An 8,587-nucleotide genomic window follows, 5' to 3' on the forward strand; every position below is an offset into this window, starting at 1 on the left:
AGTCAGACAGTGATTAATTTTATTTCATTCGTTTATAGTTCTATCAAAAGCGTATCCATGGAACAAAAATATTTTTATGAAACAACATTCAATCTCATTCATATTTCAGCTATCTCGGATAAAACATTTAAATAAATCAATTATTCATATATCTCTCTGTTCTGCATGACAGAGATATTTGATCTGTCCGTTCAAATATCTATGCTAATAAAGTTTATAAGTGAGTCTCTTCCGATCCGAGACAAAATGTTGTTTTGTGGTGTGCTTAAGAATTAGTTGATTTAACAAATGATTAATATTGTTGAATAAATTAATAATTCCTACATAGGTGAATATATAAATATGACTATCATATCACTTAACTGTCTTATGGTTTACTTATAAGGCTGCAGATCCTGCGGTCATGGGTTCATAATTTAATTACCCAACGCAGGGTGCGTTGGGTAATTAATATTATCAGTAGCAGCCGACGTTTGAAATTTGGCAGTGATAACACTGCCTAGGAAAGGTCGTAAAACGTTTGAACTCTATTGGCTTTTGTCGAATTACCATCCTAACAGATTCTGGGTGTATATGCAAAACATCACCTGTATTCTTAACCCCTATTCTGATTCGTATAATTTTATTTACAAAACAAAGACAAACAGTCTCTAATTTTGCGCTTCGATGCGTCATTTTGTATAACAAAGGACGCATACACACCAAAGGAAAGATAATATCCGGTACAATTACAAAGAAATAAGTTAATTAAAATATAATATATCGTTTCCCATCATGTCCTTAACAAGAAAGGCGGGCTTATATGTCCCACTGTACGTTTTCCACTACCAGGATCTGGCCACGCCTTCTATTAAAGAGAAGGGTTAGAGCTCATTCCACCATGTTGGACCAGTGTGGGTCGATGGATACACATGTAGCCGATTTTTATCCAATACATGCAGGTTTCCTTGCAACGTTTTCCTTCACCGCCGAACAAGATGTTGAATATCAACCTAACTTGAGCAAATGAGAAATCAGAGGTGCTTGCCCGAATTCGAACCCATGATATTCAGTTAAAACGCGTGAGTTCTATCCGGTTTCCTCATCATGGTTTCTTTACAATGTTTCTAAATGATTAAGATTTAAGTATTAATTTTATCTATTAGTAATAATGAAATTAAAATATATATAGTTTTAAATTTTTAAGGAATTAAAAAAGACAATTTACATTTATTTTAATTATTTTTAACAACTACCATTATTCATTTTTCAACAACCACGGCAGTGTTGATGAACAATTTCCCACGAAGCGAATGCTATGTACAATTAATAAAACAAGTTGAAATAAAAGAAAACGAATGTGGTAATTGCTTAACGTGTAATTGGGATTTGAAAATATTACTGAATCCATTTATCATTTACTGAAATGATAATGTTTTTTACACCAAAATTACACCATTAAGATCAGCAGTCTCTTGTAATTATTGCAGAAGCAAACTTTTTTATTTTTCATTTATTAACATTTATTATATTTGTGTATTTTGTTCGAAACCAATAAAGTGAAACAATTATTCAGTCTATAGAATTATCTATAGTATTACTGAAATTGTTTGAAAGAAAAACATTTAAGAATCTTAAAATAGAGGCGAGGCTACAAAGTCCTTTAAATAATAAAAATGAATCCTATTAGAAAAGTAATAATATCGTTCTCATCTCCAGACAAATTTTCTATAACGCAATATTTATCGTCAGCCCTTGAAGGTACGACAAAATGAAGACACGAACAATATATTTTTTAGAAGAAATAAAAAACATTTTGTAAAATCTTGCTGCTCTTGAAATAAATTTTGCGTTGTCACCAATGTAGTAAAGATATTTACATATTTTTATAATATAAGAATTATAATTTATTAATCCAGTAACATTTATTTAAAAAATAATCAAACTGTAATGCCAAAAGGAAGATTTATTTAAATTTTGCCTTGATGTCAAAAGTCCCTTTAACATATCAAAGCCTCTATGATAAATAATTAGTTATAAGAGAAGAAAATACCTAAAGAAGTAATTATATTTGAATAATACATTTTATCAGCCAATATATATAATAATACAAATAAAATAATTAGTACAGAGAAACTAAATATTTTAAGTGAAATTGCAATCATCATTCATGCCAAGTTTCGGTGCAACACACCAAAGAAACTTATATTGCTACGATTGCCGTAGCTTGCGTCGTAACACTAGCCTCTACGCATCTATAACTAATGTTAGTGGCACATACTTATTAATAAAAAATATAAGATCTAATATTTCTTTATTATATTACGCTATTGTAAGAAATAAAAATAATTTTAAGCCTGACAAAGATAAGTAGATAGTAAAGCTGCCATGGCACTGTGTTAATTCATTGAGGATTAGATAGACCTATAGATTCTGTGACCCTGGGTTTACATCCTGGGAAAAAATGCTCAAATATATTACGTCGTTAAATACTGATATTACACAGGTCCACTTCATACCTTTAACTTCAGAATTAACGGCGTAGCTCGATTTTCAGTTATGAGTGAAACTAGAGTTCATTTTAAAGGAAGCTTAAGTTCATTGTAGGACACTTACAATGAACTTAACTACACCTTTCTGTTTATTGCATCGCAGAAGTACTATCTAATATTTACATTACTTGATTAATTGATTAAGAACTTAGAGGCCATTAAGTAGAGTACCCATGATAAAGATGAATTGGCTCCTATAAGCAATAATGTGAAAGCTGCAGCGCTGACAAAGCTCTTGCTGTTTCCATCTGGATTTTAAGGAGTTAGAGGAGAATTATTAATGATGGATGGAAGTTGTATTCGAGGACCACCAATTCCTTGTCCTACACCTTCCAGGTTATAGTGAAATACAAACTAGTAGAAACGTATTCCACGATAATAATTTGACCGTACGGTTTAATAAAATATTTATTTAAAATTGAAAACATGGTCTAAACATAATTAAAGTTAACGTATCTATAATTATAAATATTCTGTGCTTCTCTATTGCTAATGAATCAACAAATAAATATTACTTTAGACTTTAAATAACGAAGCTTCGGCGCGGTCGATATTATTTTACGTTTAAGAAATGCCTTTGAAAAAAAGTTACTAATTTTAACGCAATCATAATAAACTACAGATTATACTCGTTTTGTCTATTGTACTAGTAATATAAATATGTTACTTAAACGTAAACGATTTAAAGTACACATACACTTGTGAGGTTATTAAGCGTGTGATTCTGAGTATTACATTTCTCATATAATCATGGAATTTTTTGTGTTTCTTTGACTTTTGATATACAAAGTCAATATAATTTGTTAAAATTGAACACTTTAATTTTACTTTAATTACTGATTGGTTTTACCTGATGTTTACTAACTATATATATTTTCTACTCCATGGTTTTCTGTTGTGATATCTAAGCTTAATATACCATACTGGATATAAATTAATTAATAAAAAAGACTTAAACTTAACGCGATATATTGATTGATCCAGCTTAATTAAACTGCCAATTCAAACGAACGCTCGGTGATGATATTCTGCTCACGTCAGTTGGTAAATGCAAGTGAACGTAGTGGGTAATGATTTATTTATTTAAATGATTGAAAAGAGCGATTGCCGCTTAGCACACGTTACATATGTGAGGATTAATTTAGAAGTTAATTTTTTCCGACATCTTGGTGTCAGAAATAACAAAGATTTTCTTCAAAAGAAGAGTAGGCCTAAGTCTAGTAGTAGGTAATATTTAAATGAATAGCCTGTAGATACAGGCTGTTCATTTAAGTATTACAACAGATTAGTAATACTATGACTGTCTTGACTATTTTATTAATACCGGTACTGAATGTGGTTTCTAACAAAATCCCAAGAAAAAACTTAGTAATTACATTTTAGTATTCGCTTTAATAAATGCACGTATTTTAATATTAATATTTTTTAATAAATTGTTAAAACAGTTTAAATGAAAAAGTAATTTATTTTAATAAAAAACACGTACGTTATTTGCCCGGGTATTGCGGAGGTTTGAAAACTTTATCGTAATTAAAGTAATCCATTAAGTATTTAATAGAGTTTTCGTATTTTATTTTAATAAACCCATTCTATTAAGAATTTATAACGAAATGATCTAACTGGACTTGGTTTGTTAAGAATAATACTCGCTTAATTGTTCTGAAGCATTCGAGCTATTGTTGTTCACTTATTCAATCTATTCGTTCAAATGCTGTTCTGCTACAAACAGTTTGTTTGTTGGGGTTTCTTGTTTTATATATTTAACGGTACAATACATGACTTTAGTTAATGTATTAATAATATGTCATCGTACCTTTACAAAAATATGTAAACTGCATGTTACTAATATTAAAATTAATTTAATTAAAAAATAATATATGTCACTATTACGCCTTATTCTTTAATTTATTAAATCTGCATTTTTGTAAGAAATGTTAAAATTTTAAATATATTAAGCCGATATCAATATAAGTATATTTAAACATAGAATTATCTAGTCTTAAATTTGTAAAACCACAATCGCATCAATATAGAGGGAATTTCCCAAGCATTAAAGATAAAACCTCAAAGACGAACTGTTCATATCGGTTCGTTTGGTCTGAATTGCGTGCTAAAGCTTGTTGAAAACTAGGACACAATCGGTTAGCAATGATTTTGCGGTGCATTGTGACGTCAAAGTGCTTAATCATGCATTGTGTTATTTAAATATTCATATTCGAAATATGAACAAGTAAATTAATTTATACATAAATATAATTGGACACGGTTCATCTGCTACTCAATTACAGGTAGGCAAGTGCACATAAAAAAATAGAGTTATGTTATTTTAAGACATTCTTCCATTGATGATAATATGAAAAAAATGTTAGGTTGTAAGTAAACTACTTAAATCTGGCTGTGTACTACAGACACGTAACTAATTAAGACAGATGGATGATTAAACAACTTGTCTACGGAAATGTATTCGTAAGTCATACTCGTAATGCGAAACTTCGTAACATCCTGTTGAGTTGTTATGAGTATAGAGGTCAGCGGGGAAGACGGCATCTTTTGATGTTCTAACAGCTGAACATTAACAAAATATTGATTCTTCATCTTTACATTTCTACTCATTTAATTAAACATTTATGTGGCTATTTCTCAATTAATCGTATTTCTTAAAATTAATGCACAGATCAATATTCTTCTTATATTCTTCATCCGACATGGTAAATATCATAAATTGAATTAATTTGAGTGTGATGTTTTGACGTTATATTATTAAGTACGTATACGTATTTATCTAAGGCGATTACATCCATTCTTTACGTGCATAAAAAACATTATTACTATATTCAAAGTCGGAACTAATGAAAAAGCAAAGATGACTCGTTCGCCCTTATTTTATGTTTTATTTAATCCATAAGTAACATGTCTTAAATCTCGAGAACAAATTGAAGACCCCAATTGAATATTAAACGAACCTAAAAGGAATTTCAATCGTAATTAATTATACAAAGCTCGTCGTCACCGCTAACCTAAATAAAGTTAGTTTTACATTAAAATTTATTATATACAGCAAATACGTAAATCCACCTGGTAATATAACACTCATTTAAATAACTTTATTATCTTACTAGCTACCCATACATAATAAATAAAACGTTTATATAATAATACATATAACACTTTATATTTACGCGGCGCTCGCCAGTACAGTTCTCAGTCGGCCATATCATATTTCAGTCATATTACACAAAACCTTAACGATTTATACACTTAAACCTTTCTTATTAACAACACCGTTAATTTGTGAAAAGCTAATAAATATATCGCTTTGAGACAGACGCGGCTAGGGCTTTGTTTTTAAACTTGTAGTGATCTAATTACAGAGGAATATAATATTATCAGAAAATTTAAGATATAAATGTGTCATCATTATTCTCTACAAAAATGATAGATGTCAAAGTAGGATTTTGACAAATAATAATATAATTCTAAATAAATTTGGCGGTGTTATTTTTATTATTCGATGCATTTGGCATTGTTCGCTTTACTTGCGAGAGACCAAAAATAAAATTTTGTAACTTACTACAAAACAACTATGTAAATAAATTATTTACCATTTATATAAATGTATGTCTGATCTTCTTACTAACTACATAGATTCTAGGTTTTCTACTTAGTTATAATACTAACATGGTAATAATATTTCATTGAAGCATAAGAGACTTTATAGCCATTTAAATTATCAGAAATCTAAAATGACGATAAGCAGTTTCCATATAAACAACTGATATATATATACTACATGTCAGTCTTCAGGTTTTTCTTACGACTATTTTAGAATTCGACGTAACAAAAGTTTACGATTTTAACAATATATTTTACTTGATCATCATCTGTTCCCGAGTAAACTGCAAGGGGTCCTATTATACATACTATATTGACAAATTAAGTGTTGTTAGGTTGGTCTTCTTAGGATCCGCGTCTAACGATGGAATTTGTATAATTCACCAACAAAAATAAGTAATAGATAAATGTGTCATGATTGTTATTAAATTAACTAACTTAATAAACTTATCCGTGAGAAGAATAAGAAATAATATCCACTTTACTACCGTTTATATCACATACGAAAGGATCTGATGGATATGACAGCACATTTTTCTTAAGGGATAAAGAATTTCTCTATTAATGAAAGGACACAATCACAGAAGGCAATTATGGTATTAAAACAGCTTTGAGTACGCGGTTACACATAGTGTTATAATATTTTGAGTAATTCTTTGTTAACCATTCTCATATGCTGAAAATAAAAGTGTTCTGACACTAGACAAAACACTGTCTAATTATTTAAGCTTAAAAAAATGGTATACTGTTGTGGCACAACGTACTGTTTTCTAACTTTAATTGTATTTTGATTTCGAATTTCGAATTGAAGGTGCTTAATCAAGCCTAATAATGTGCTCGAGTTTATTCGAAGCAAATTTTTTCACTCTTTAGAAAAAATATTGTACTACTACTAACTACTTCTTCATGGAGAAATAACTAATTAACATTTTAAAATATTGTTTTCATACCTGGTTATATATACAATAATATCTTCGATAGATCCTGATATTGTACATTTACTATCTATACACGCGTGTAAATAACAACAAGTGACTCACAACTCAATTATACTAAAATTAATTACATAAGATATCAAGTTTCTGCGACTTCAAAGGTCAAGTATATTTTAATATTAAAAGAACTTAACACACATAAACCCCTAGTGACTGTTTTGTTATTCATTTATTAAATTGCTTGTTTTTAATATTTTTTTTGTATTTGTAATGTGATCTATCGCTCTTTATTAAAATATATATTAAACATATATCTTTACTTAATATAAAAATACACGTAATTGTGTATGAATATGTTGATGTTTATTAATCTATTATTTTAATTACTTTACTTGACAATGGACCACAAACGTTAGGAATTAAGATGTTATTTCCTTTGTACCTGTAGTTATACTGGCTCACTCACCCTTTAAACCGGAACACAACAATACTAAGTATTGCTGTTTGGCGGTAGAATATATAATAAGTGGGTAGTACGTACGCAGATGAACTTGCACAACGCCTTACCAGTAAGTAAGATCTTCTACTTAATAGTAAAATTATAGTAACATACATTTAAACAAGTATTAAACGTTTTCAACTTAAATTTTATAAAAAAATACTCATCATTTATATTCCATATTTTTACATTGAGAAAAATTATGCAATATCAATACCATTTATTCCTTATTTTTGTATTCCTGTGAATAATTGTCAAGCATTTATTTTTAAAACGTGTAATACGGTAATTAGTCTTTTATGATACAAAGTATCCAAGTTCAATTTACATAATAGTCAATTGTATTAATTTGCATATGAAAACAAACAACACTCACCGACCAACTAAAGCAACACAAGCCGATTTTTGGTAGAGACTTTTGATGATCCAGCACGCTTGCATCGCAATTAGTTGCTGTGGAAACATGAAACAGCTACACCAAGGATTAGGAATAGCTTTACCATCAAATAATTCAACGACGCCACAAAAGTTTATATTTCAGAAATCAAAACACATCGAAACGTAGACAGAAATTGACCAACTCCAAAGTAAGATCCGAATGTGTTTATCTAATTGTAAATAATTTATTTTCGCGCGTCTGCTATGCGATTTTACGTAAATACGAAGATTCGGGATACACGTCCTCGCTCGACGCCGGTCGCGAATGCACTAACGGGAAGGGTGGGATAAGGCTTATTCACACTTTTAGACTTTTGTAAACAAACCCTCTGAAACGAAGCAGTGCTTGGCGATTTTACCCTTTCAGTGAGTGACGGCTAATTTTTTGATACTATTAAGACCGTATTACATGTAATGGTCACGCATGATAGGCTTTCACGTATGAGTTAATTCGCCACAGATTATACTTATGTAATTTTGAAGTGTTAGACGAGTGAGCGAGCTTACGAGGTCCGGGTAATGACGTGGAAAGAATGTACCCGTGATGATATACCAATTTGATGTTCGTATTT

General features: G+C 29.8%; 1 protein-coding gene across 2 annotated transcripts in view; it reads right to left on the reverse strand.

The window, feature by feature from the left end:
• LOC126769242 (galanin receptor type 3) overlaps nucleotides 1–8,230 on the reverse strand; it is a 56,323-nt gene extending 48,093 nt beyond the window's left edge. For both annotated transcript variants that reach the window (XM_050487890.1, XM_050487882.1), the window contains exon 1: nucleotides 7,954–8,230. The gene's annotated coding sequence lies outside the window, so the exon portion shown is untranslated. The remainder of the gene's footprint in view (nucleotides 1–7,953) is intronic.
• Nucleotides 8,231–8,587: the final 357 nt, after the last annotated feature.

The sequence above is a fragment of the Nymphalis io genome, chromosome 1, assembly GCF_905147045.1.
Source record: "Nymphalis io chromosome 1, ilAglIoxx1.1, whole genome shotgun sequence".
Taxonomy (NCBI): domain Eukaryota; kingdom Metazoa; phylum Arthropoda; class Insecta; order Lepidoptera; family Nymphalidae; genus Nymphalis; species Nymphalis io.